The sequence below is a fragment of the Carassius gibelio genome, chromosome B4 (assembly GCF_023724105.1).
Source record: "Carassius gibelio isolate Cgi1373 ecotype wild population from Czech Republic chromosome B4, carGib1.2-hapl.c, whole genome shotgun sequence".
Taxonomy (NCBI): domain Eukaryota; kingdom Metazoa; phylum Chordata; class Actinopteri; order Cypriniformes; family Cyprinidae; genus Carassius; species Carassius gibelio.
In genome coordinates this window covers 11,030,821-11,041,184 of record NC_068399.1, presented here as the reverse complement: position 1 = coordinate 11,041,184, position 10,364 = coordinate 11,030,821, and the positions used below count along the sequence as shown (strand labels likewise).

The 10,364-nt window shown below is 41.2% G+C and overlaps 1 long non-coding RNA gene across 1 annotated transcript; it reads left to right on the top strand.

Moving 5' to 3' along the window:
• Positions 1 to 3,891: 3,891 nt before the first annotated feature.
• LOC127956958 (uncharacterized) lies at positions 3,892 to 5,094 on the top strand. Its single transcript, XR_008153673.1, has 2 exons — positions 3,892 to 4,439; positions 5,025 to 5,094. It is a non-coding gene; the product is annotated as an uncharacterized LOC127956958 (long non-coding RNA).
• Positions 5,095 to 10,364: the final 5,270 nt, after the last annotated feature.

Here is a 10,364-nt window from a genome sequence, read left to right as displayed (position 1 = left end):
CACTGGACACCAAGTCCCCTTGCACTCAGCCGGCTGGCAAACAGGATCACGTGACACCGAGGATGAGCACCGGACACTACTGGCACCACCACGATTCAAAGCACCTGTCAATAAATACACCCTCCGGGGCTTCACTTTTGCACTAAACCCTGTCGTTTGATTCTTCAGCCCGTGACACTGGTGGAGAATGCAGGCAGATTGCTGAAGGATCACCGACCCACACTAGTGTACTGGTTCACCAAGTTGTTTTTTTTCCCCCTCTGCTTTCTCGTCAGGCGGTGACTCCCTCCCCAGCTATGCAAGAGCTTCTCAAGCACCTGACTGAAATAAGCATTCGACAGCAGCAGATTGTCGAGCACATGGACACTTGACAAGGAGAAACGGAGCGTGAAGTCGCCGCTCTCCGCTTCACGGCCGCTCAGCGGCCACCCAGCTCCTGCTGAAGATGACCGTCCACGATGATGTAGAGCATTATCTGGGCATGTTTGAATCCATCGCCGCTCGAGAGGACTGGCCCCATGAAGAGTGGGCGTGGATACTGGCCCCATTGCTAACCGGGGAACCCCAGCAGGCCTACTTTTCCATGCCAGCGCGCCAAAAGGAATCCTATGATGAACTACGGAAGGAAATTCTGGCGCGTGTGGGTTTGTCTCCCATCGCCGCGGCCCAATTGTTCCGAGCCTGGGAGTATAATAGTCGGTTGCCAGCCCGCGCCCAAGCTGCCGAACTCAACCGCCTCGCCCATCACTGGTTGCTCGTCGGGAGCCCCAGCGCTGCCCAAGTGGCCGAACGTGTCGTTGTGGACCGGTATTTTTGTGCCCTGCCACGGCCCCTTCGGCAGGCGGCCGGAATGAGGAATCCACGCACCGTGGGAGAGCTCGTCGAGGCCGTTGAGCTAGCGGAGCCACCACCCTCTCCCAATCGTCGATGGCTGGCAGGCTGTGCCATCCATTTGGAGCCACCATGAGAGGCACTCCAGACCGAGGTTTTCATTAACGGCCGACCGTATACAGCCCTGTTGGACTCTGGAAGTGCGGTAAGCCTGGTCCAGTCCTCCCTGTTTCCCCCACGGATGGGAACCAAAGCCCGACTCTCCATCACCTGCGTCCATGGGGACACCCAGAACATACCCACCCGGCGGGTGACTCTCTCCACGAGGACCGGCATCTGGCCACTGGAAGTGGGCGTAGTCAGGGACCTGCCTGTCCTGTTGGGAAGAGACTGGCCAGGCTTTGACCAACTGCTCACCCAAGTCACCAGGCCCCCCAGCCCTGCCGGGAACCGCCAGATTCTCCCAATGGTTGGTATGGAACCTAGATCTGTTGTCAAGGTGATGGCTCTCTCCTCCACTGGTTAGCAGCTTTCTGCAGAAGGGCCTTGCATTATGGCAATGCTGTGTGTCTTCTGGTGCCTGCTCTGAATTCTGGGATTTTTCAGAATCAGTGGGGTCTTACAACAGCCTTAAGTGGAGGCCTTGTGCTTGTTAAAGGTCTTATGTGTCAGGTCGCCCAATTGTTGAATAGGCATTGTGTGGCAGGCCATAATGCCTAAATGGTGACTTACAATAGGATGGAGATTTTGGAGGAAAAGGCTCTTTAAACTGGTGTCCTTCTCCATGCTAAGGTAATTGCGAGCTCCGAAGTAAGCTTGTCAAAGTCTGTGGTAGTAAGCATGGGGATTTTCATGCCTGCATTGTTTGGTGTGTAGGGCAGCAATCAGTCCATGTTCAATTCCTTTATGATGGCTTAAGCTTCTGATGAGGCCACTCTCAGGATCAGCTCCTTTAATGTCCTCAGGATCTCTGTTGATGAGAAAGGACTTGGACTTCACATCTGGCTGCATGCAGATGGCCTTCTAAGGCCTCAACTCTGGTGTCTCTCTCATTAACTAGTGACTTTGTGTGAATCAGTTCTCTTTCCAAGTCCTGTCTGATGGCTTTTTCCAGCTACTCTTAATGCATTGTGAACTAACATGAACAATGAATTACTCTATTAACATTAAGAAAGATTGTGTGAAAGATGTATTTTTCATTGTACATTAATGTTATCAAATAACATCTTACTGTAAAGTGTTACCATTAATATTTATTCATCTTACTGTTGAACTTGACAGTATTTTCTCTCTTGTTATTTCATAGGAGCTGCAAATAAGATGGAGAAAGCCAGAGTCTTGTGCCCTTCATTTGTTAGTATCCTTATGTTTGTTGGGTGAAAAAGAAAAACTCAATAAACAAAGTAAAAAATAATCTGACTGATATTTTTTCCCTTCCAAGGTTTCTATTGTTATCACAATATAGTGATACCATGAATTCTTATGGCCACAGTAACCGTGATATGAAAAATCTAATATCTTGACAGCCCTAGTAAAGGTAAAATGAAAATATCCTAATAGCTTTAGGAAACTAAAAGGAATAATAAAAATAAACAAATTGAGTTACTTAAATCTTAGATCTATGCTAAAACGTAAATGAATGAAATTAAATCATAGAGAGGTAGAATAAAGTCAAAATAAAAATAACACAAGTAGAACCAGGAGGAGGGGCCAACTTAATCAAAAGATAAGGTGATAGCAAAAACAGTGAGTTAAACCAGGAGTGAGAAGGAGGAGAGAGAGGAGTGGTTTGAAAGTTACACTTTACACACACATCTAAGTGTCTGTCAGATCCTGACAGCTACAGTAGCAGTTGAGTTAAAGGGCTAGGCTAAGGTTGTATGTCTGCTAAAAGTGTTACCTTAGGCTACACACCGTTCTTTGTTTACACAAAGGTCTGTGAAGTGAGTGTTGTTATCAGATTAACCCAGAAGAGTCTGCTCACACTTTTGGGGTCACATGTTGCTATGAGACCAAGGCAAGTTCACATCACAGCCCAAGTGGAGCAGTGATTGATCTGCGTTGTCAGTGTGGATAGGAAACTCACATGTGGTCAGATGAGGTGTGCTCGTTATTATTAATTACTCATTGTCATTAGGATATGTCCCCAAAACCTTAAACCTGGCTGTTATTAAGACTCTCATCAAAAAACCACAACTTGACCCCAAACTAGTTAATTATAGACCAATCTCGAATCTCCCTTTTCTGTCCATGATACAAGAAAAGGTGGTATCCTCACAGTTATATTCCTTAGAGAAAAGTGGTATATGTGAGGATTTTCAGTCAGGATTTAGACCACATCATAGGACTAAGACTGCTCTCCTTAGAGTTAAAAATGAGCTGCTTTTATCATCTGATCGTGGTTGTATCTCTCTATTAGTTTATTAGTGCTGCGTTTGACACAATTGACCACAACATTCTTTTGCATAGACTTGAACACTTTTTTGGAATAAATGGAAGTGCATTTGCAAGGTTTAAATCGTACTTATATGACCGCCATCAGTTCGTAGCAGTGAATGAAGATGTATCATATCGATCACAAGTGCAGTATGGAGTACCTCAAGGCCCAGTACCAGGGCCGCTACTCTTCATGTTTTATATGTTACCCTGGGGAGATATCATCAGGAAACATGGTGTTAGCTTCCACTGTTATGCTGATGATACCCAGCTCTATATTTCTTTGCGGCCCGGTGAAACACACCAATTGGAAAAACTAATGGAATGCAGAGTCGATCTAAAAAACTGGATGATGGGATAATTTCTTACTGCTAATTTTGGAAAATAACTGAGGTGTTAATTATAGGACCTAAAAATTCTGCATATAATAACCTAGAACACTGTCTAAGACTTGATGGCTGCTCTGTCAATTCTTCGTCATCAGTTAGGAACCTAGGTTTGCTATTTGATCACAATCTTTCCTTAGAAAACCACATTTCTAGCATTTGTAAAACTGCATTTTTCCATCTCAAAAATATACTTGTCAGGCTTTTGCACTGTTGTTTTTTGTTCTTGTGTCTATAGCCGCGTTTCCACCGCAGGAACTTTACCCAGGAACTAGGGACTTGGTCCGGTACTTGGTGTGTTTCCACCGCAGGAACCAGGAACTAAATAAAAGTTCCGGGTAAAAAAATGCCCCCCAGAAAGTCCCTGCTGGCGAGGTGGTACTTTTTTAAAGTTCCGGAACTTTCGGGGGCGGGACTTTGGCGCTAAACATGCTGATTGGTTGAGTTCAGGCAGCATTGGTTGAGTTCAACCACCATTTATTCGGATCAACATTTTCAAAATATTACTGTTATTGTGTCATGAAATGTAATTTTAAAAGTATTTCAGGCGAGAATGTAGTTGTTTAAAACTCAAATCTGTTGTTTATTTATAAAGACAGCGCCTATTTAAAAATGTGTTTCGCCGATCTCGTAGACGGTGAGCTCCACTCGATCAGCGGGAGCTCAGTCCTCATGTATCCGCCGAGAAGCAGCCTCTCCTGGGATAGACCTTCTGTGCCGCTGGCTCTGATGTGTCTTTAGTGGTTAAACATAAAATATAATTCAGCTGCGGGGTAAATCTAACAGGTTTTCTTTGGTCTGTATTCAATTTATCTATATGTAAAAATGAAAATAAAAAGGCAAGTCTATATAATATTTATTTCATTGTAATGGCTGTATATAACGTTACACTTATCCCTGAACTAAGTACATTTCTGCAGCTGTTATTATGTTTAAATGAAAATGAAAGGAGGCATTGGTATTTTATATCCTATTTCGTTTTATTGTAAATATACTGAGGGGATAATTGCATTAGCCAAAGCCATCTGAGTTCACACAGCATTGGTTGAGTTCAACCACCATTTATTCGGATATTTTTCAAATATTACAGTTATTGTGTCATGAAATGTAATTTTAAAAGTATTTCAGGCGAGAATGTAGTTGTTTAAAACTCAAATCTATGGTTTATTTATAAAGACAGCGCCTATTTAAAAATGTGTTTCGCCGATCTCGTAGACGGTGAGCTCCACTCGATCAGCGGGAGCTCAGTCCTCATGTATCCGCAGAGAGCAGCCTCTTCTGGGATAGACCTTCTGATATGTGCCGCTGGCTCTGATGTGTCTTTAGTGGTTAAACATAACATATAATTCAGCTGCGGGGTAAATCTAACAGGTTTTCTTTGGTCTGTATTCAATTTATCTATATGTTAAAATGAAAATAAAAAAGGCGAATTTATATAATATTTCGTTTCATTGTAATGGCTGTATACACATTTCCCTGAACTAAGTACATTTCTGCAGTTGTTATTATGCTTAAATGAAAACGAAAGGAGGCAGTGGTATTTGATATCATATTTCGTTTTATTGTAAATATACAGTAAGGAAAATTGCAGTAGCCAGGATGAGCAGACTGAAGTTATCAAGTACGCTGCTGTTTATAGATTTACCGGACTTGCGTCGTCGGGGACATCACACTCCCCAGAGGAATGAACAAAGTCTGAACCAATACCGAGGATGCACGTCCAAAATCAGCGTACTTTTTTTTTTAATCAGCGGTAATTTGTATTGAGAAACGCGCGCAGACCTACGTCACCAGTCTATTTGCCTAATCTACCCGGTACTTTACACCGCGGTGGAAACTAAAGCAACAGGTCTGGGGGGAAAAAAGTTCCCGGGAAAAAAAGTTCCTGGTACAAATGTTCCGGGTAATTTCGGTGGAAACGCGGCATATGTCTTGTTTCAGCACTTGGCCTGTGCACAGTGCACCTTTTGTTTCAGCACATGGCCTGTGCACAGTGCACCTTTCCCTCTTGTTTTTGCTGGTCTGTGGTCATTCTCACCCCTTGTCCCTGTCTGAATATACGTTCATGTCTAGTCCTTGTAATGCCATGTTCTTGTCTTGCTCCTTGTTTTAGTATTTTTTACTTTTTTGCTTTTATTTGAAATATTAATTTAGTTTTTCTAGTCCTGATTCATGGTTTTGTTTGCTCATTCTCTGAAGTTGGTTAAATGGGTAATTTCTTATTTTGTTACTTTTATAAGTTCATTGGTTAAATTCTTTGTCTTGGTTTTAACTAGTGTTTTTGTGGAGCTTTTTCCTGTCTAGTCTTGTGTTCAAGTTCCTGTCCTGTCCCCATGTGTCCTGCCCTGGTTCTACCAGCTTGACATCTGGTCTGTCTTCAGAGTCGGTGGTCCAACACGTTTTAGAGTTCTGCTTTATTGTGCCTTGTGTGGCCTTCTTTTTCAGCCTGGTCTTGCTGCCCTCTCTGTTGCCCAAGTATTCTGCCAGTTGTTTCCTGAATCCTTCCCAGTGGCTTTCCCTAGCTGTTCTGTTTATTGTGTTCCTGTTGTGGTATCTATTGTGCACTTCACTACCTCTTGTATCAGTCTGTCTTGTCAATAAAACCTTGTTATTTCTCATTGCAATAGGGTCCTCCTTTCTAGATCCCTGATAATATCTAAATTATGGCCTATGCTCTTAATGTCAAATGCAGAAATATTAATCTATGCATTTATGACCTCAATGTTAGATTATTGTAATGCTTTATTGGGTGGTTGTTCTGCACACTTAGGTTCTGTCAACACTGCACTGGCTCCCTATCAAACATCGTATAGATTTAGAAATATTGCTTATTACTTATAAAGCCCTGAATGGTTTAGCACCTCAGTATTTGAATGCGATCCTTTTACATTATAATCCTCTATGTCTGCTACATTCTCGATTTGATAATACCTAGAAAATCAAAATCAACTGCGGGCGGCAGATCCTTTTCCTATTTGGCGCCTAAACTCTGGAATAACCTACCTAACATTGTTCGGGAGGAAGACACACTCTTGCAGTTTAAATCTAGATTAAAGACCCATCTTTTTAACCCAACTTACACATAACATACTAATATGCTTTTAATATCCAAATCCGTTAAAGGATTTTTAGGCTGCATTAATTAGGTGAACCGGAAACACTTCCCATAACACCCGATGTACTTGCTACATCATTAGAAGAATATTAGTCTGTTTCTCTCTTATTCCGAGGTCAGAGGGTCACTGCAGTCACCCGGATCCAGTACGTATCCAGACCAGATGATGGATCAGCACCAAGAAAGGACCTCTACGTCCCTGAAAGACAGTGGAGACCAGGACAACTAGAGCCCCAGATATAGATCCCCTGTAAAGACCTTGTCTCAGATGACCACAGGAAACAGATGATTCTTCTGCACAATCTGACTTTGCTGCAGCCTGGAATTGAACTGCTGGTTTCGTCTGGTCAGAGGAGAATTGGCCCCCCAACTGAGCCTGCTTTCTCCCAAGGTTTTTTTCCCCATTCTGTGAACAATTGAGTTTCGGTTCCTTGCCGCCGTCGCCTCTTGGCTTTACTTGGGGTCAATTCATCTACAGCGATATCATTGACTTCGCACAGACACTATTTTAATTGAACAGAGATGACATCACTGAATTCAATGATGAACTGCCTTTACCTGTCATTTTGCATTATTGACACACTGTTTTCCTAATGAATGTTGTTCAGTTGCTTTGACACAATGTATTTTGTTTAAAGTGCTATTTAAATAAAGGTGACTTGACTTGTCTTGACGTCACAAGCCACTCATTCACAAATCAAAATGGCACGTTCACTTCACTGGCAATGGTGAATTCCATAAATTTTAACCATTTACCATTAATTTGATGTAAATGTTTCACATGAGTGCGTCACTATAAATACAATGATACAGAACACATAATAAGGCCTTAAATCAGTGAAATGAGGAGCGTTCGCCCAGATCACCTACAACAGTGCTGAAAGAGGGGATTTCTTCACCCAAGATCAGACTGATGTATTATGGTACCATTTATATGGGCTGCTAATTTGAGATTACTTTGTCATTGCAAGCATGATGTCAGACACTGTAATATGCTCTGGTCCCCTCCCCCTCCGTGGTGACGAGATGCATAGCAGATTGTCATCACTCAATGGCTGGATGTCTAAGTGGTGCCCACAGAATAACACAAGTTTCATAGACAATTGGACGAGCTTTTGGGGCAGACCTGACCTGTTGAAAAGAGATGGTCTTCATCCCTCCTGGGGTGGCACCACTCTTCTCTCTAGAAATATGGCAAATAGTCTTAGTGTTTATACTTGACTAACTGGTGCCCAGGTCAGGAAGCAGACAGAATGGCTAAACCGACCATCTGCTAGCTGCCTCACGTCACAGAGGTCAGCTAATTCTCAGCACATAGAGACTCTTTCACCTAGATATCACACTATAGAGACTTTGTCTGTTCCCTGAACTACAAAATACAAGAAACGTCCAAACCAAGTCAAGATTAACAATTTAATTGAGGTTCAACAAATAAAAAACAGATGCTATATGGATAAACAAATGATAAAGCTTGGCTTATTGAATATCAGGTCCCTTTCAACAAAAAACACTTTTTGTAAATAATAGAATCACTAATAATAATATAGATGTGCTCTGTTTGACAGAAACCTGGCTAAAACCTGATGATTACATTATTTTAAATGAGTCCACCCCCCAAGATTACAGTCATAAACATGAGCCTCATCTAAAAGGCAAAGGGGGAGGTGTTGTTCAATTTTTAACAAAGTTAGGATTTCTCAGAGGGCATGCTTCAAGTATAACTCGTTTGAAGTACGAGTTATACTTGAGTTTGAAGTTTGAATTTTGAGGTGCTTCATATAACATTATCCAGAGAAACAAATGTTAATGATAAATCTAATGATAAACTCTTTATTAAAGAGTTTGGTGATTTTACATCCGAGTTAGTTCTGGCTACAGATAAAGTTCTAATAGTTGGTGATTTTAATATCCATGTTGATAATGAAAAAGATGCATTGGGATCAGCATTTATAGACATTCTGAACTCTATTGGGGTTAGACAACACGTTTCAGGACCTACTCGTTGTCGAAATCATACTCTAGATTTAATACTGTCACATGGAATTGATGTTGATAGTGTTGAAATTATGCAGCCAAGTGATGATATCTCAGATCATTATTTAGTTTTGTGCAAACTTCATATAGGCAAAATTGTAAATTCTACTTTTTGTTACAAGTATGGAAGAACCATCACTTCTACCACAAAACACTGCTTTTTAAGTTATCTTCCTGATGTATTCAAATTCCTTAGCATATCCAAAACCTCAGAACAACTTGATGATGTAACAGAAACTATCGACTCTCTCTTTTCTAGCACTTTAAATACAGTTGCTCCTTTACGGTTAAGGAAGGTTAAGGAAAACAGTTTGACACCATGGTATAATGAGCATACTCGCACCCCAAAAAGAGCAGCCTGAAAAATGGAGCACAGCATAGAGGTATTTTGTATTGCTTGGCGGGAAAGTAACCTATCCTACAGAAAAGCATTAAAAACTGCTAGATCCAATTATTTTTCTTCTATTTTAGAAGAAAACAAACATAACCCCAGGTATTTATTCAATACAGTGGCTAAATTAACGAAGACATTTCCCAACACCACAGCAGTAATGACTTTATGAACTACTGTACTTCTAAAATCGATACTATTAGAGATAAAATTGCAACCATTCAGCCGTCAGATACAGTATCTGCTCAGACGGTGCATGATATAGACCCCTGAGGAACAGTTCCACACATTCTCTACTATAGGAGAGGAAGAATTGTATAAACTTGTCAAATCATCTAAACCAACAACATGTATGTTAGACCCTATACCATCTAAGCTCCTAAAAGAGGTGCTTCATAGAAATCATAGATCCTCTTCTGACTATTATTAATTCCTCATTGTCATTAGGATATGTCCCCAAAACCTTCAAACTGGCTGTTATTAAGCCTTTCATCAAAAATCCACCACTTGACCCCAAAGAACTAGTTTATTATAGACCAATTTCGAATCTCCCTTTTCTGTCCAAGATACTAAAAAAGGTGGTATCCTCACAATTATATTCCTTCTTAGAGAAAAATGGTATATGTGAGGATTTCCAGTCAGGATTTAGACCGTATCATGTTACTGAGACTGCTCTCCTTAGAGTTACAAATGATCTGCTCTTATCATCTGATCGTGGGTGTATCTCTCTATTAGTTTTATTGGATCTTAGTGCTGCGTTTGACACAATTGACCACAACATTCTTTTGCATAGACTTGAACACTTTGTTGGCATTAATGGAAGTGCATTAGCATGGTTTAAATCGTACTTATATGACCGCCATCAGTTCAGAGCAGTGAATGAAGATGTATCATATCGATCACAAGTGCAGTATGGAGTACCTCAAGGCTCAGTACTAGAGCCGCTACTCTTTATGCTTTATATGTAACCCTTGGGAGATATCATCAGGAAACATGGTGTTAGCTTTCACTGTTATGCTGATGATACTCAGCTTTATATTTCTTCGCGGCCCGGTGAAACACACCAATTTGAAAAAATAATGGCATGAATATATTCGATATATAAAAGTAATCTCTTACTGCTAAATTCTGAAAAAAAAAAAACAGAGGTGTTAATTATAGGACCTTAAAA